Source organism: Echinops telfairi, unplaced genomic scaffold, assembly GCF_000313985.2.
Source record: "Echinops telfairi isolate 266 unplaced genomic scaffold, ASM31398v2 ScPeMD7_5;HRSCAF=22, whole genome shotgun sequence".
Taxonomy (NCBI): Eukaryota; Metazoa; Chordata; class Mammalia; order Afrosoricida; family Tenrecidae; genus Echinops; species Echinops telfairi.
The window spans coordinates 31,635,466-31,637,066 of NW_022103901.1; the positions used below are offsets into that span (position 1 = coordinate 31,635,466).

At 54.1% G+C, this 1,601-nt stretch overlaps 1 protein-coding gene across 1 annotated transcript in view; it reads left to right on the forward strand.

Moving 5' to 3' along the window:
- Nucleotides 1-1,601, forward strand: part of MMP25 (matrix metallopeptidase 25) — a 32,965-nt gene that overhangs the window by 18,102 nt on the left and 13,262 nt on the right. The window lies entirely within an intron of this gene.

Here is a 1,601-nt window from a genome sequence, read left to right on the forward strand (position 1 = left end):
CCACCCCCCTAGGAGGGGTTATAGGTAGAGCATTGTGATCGGTTCCCCCTATTCCCCCCACCTTCCCCTTACCCACCTGGTAGCACTCCTCTCAATATTGGTCCTGAGGGGCTTATCTGTCCTGGATTCCCTGTGTTTTCAGCTCTCATTTGTACCCGTGTACATGCTCTGGTCTAGCCAGATTTGTAAGGTAGAATTGAGGTCATGATGGTGGTGGGGGTGGGGGTGGGGGAGAGGAAACATTAAAGAACTGGAGGAAAGTTGTATGTTTCATCAGGGCTCTCTCTCTTTCATTGGAGCGATGTTTAAATCATGCAAGTCCTGACCAGTGTGGGGAGAACCCTCATCCCTTAAATAATGAAGATGTTTCCTTGCTCTTTCAAGCCATCATATTCGAACCTACTCAGGACCCTTCCCTCCCAAAAACAAACTGCCATCGAGGAGGCAGTTCTGGCTCCCAGTGATGCTACAGGACAAGGCAGAGCTGTCCCTGTGGGTTTCCAAGGCTATCACTCTTTAAGGGCACAGAGCGCCGGTCTTTCACCCCAGGGGCCAGTGGCTGGTGAGTCCAGTGGACTGGAATTGACTCGATGGCAGTGAATTTGACCTTGTGCTTGGCAGCCTAACAAACGTCCAGACACCACCAGGGCTCCTGGTAAAGTAGAAGGGCAGCGAGAAACAGGATGACCTTTGACAAGAGGACTGGCTCGGTGGTTACATCCATGGGCTTAACTCAATAACAATGGTGGGGACGGCGCAGGACCAGGTAGTGCTTTGTTCTGTCCAACACAGGTGTCTGAGTCGGAATGGACTGGGTGGCAGTTGACAACAACGAAGACATTTTTCCTACGGTTCCGCCCCTCCCCCCCACGCTCTATTATATTTATGGAAACATTTGCAGCACAAGTCAATGTATATGTAGAAACATCCCATGTCAAACTTTTTTTTTTTTTCGTGTCAAACTTATATGAAGGGGCTTTGAAGAGTTCATGGGGAAATGGATATTAAAAGAGAATGGAATTTCCCACTAACCTTTTGAAGTTCCTCTGTGTGTGTGTGTGTGTGTGTGTGTACAGTGGAACCAGGTTTTGGGCAAGAGGGGGTCCCGTGAACGAGTCACCACTGGACACACTCCACCTCGCAGAGTGGGCCTCTCACCTGGCCACACATGTCCAATATTTGGTCTGGGCATCGCCAGTTTTCCTCGGGTGGTGAGGAGCACTTCGATGTTTGAAACTTTGCCTCCTGCTTGCTGATCCTGTCCGCTCCTTAGTTTGTTTAAAACACAGGCTGCATCGCAACGCCCCCGCTGCCCCTCCTGGGTTTGTTTGCGTTCACTCTGCGCGCTCCGGATCGCCAGGAAGGACCTCCCCGGACCCTTCCTCCCTCGCATCCTTCTCCGCCCCGGCCCCCGCCCCCAGCGGGTCTGATGCCCCTCGGCTCGCTGGGCCTCCCACCCCCGCGCCTAGCGGGGGGCATGGCTCGGCTTCCTGGCCATCCGATTGGTCTTTAAATGTCTCGGACTTGGGAGGGGGCCGCGCGGGCGGAGATGCTGAGGTCCGGGTACCAGGCGGAGCTCTGCGCGCCAGCCCCGGGGCTGC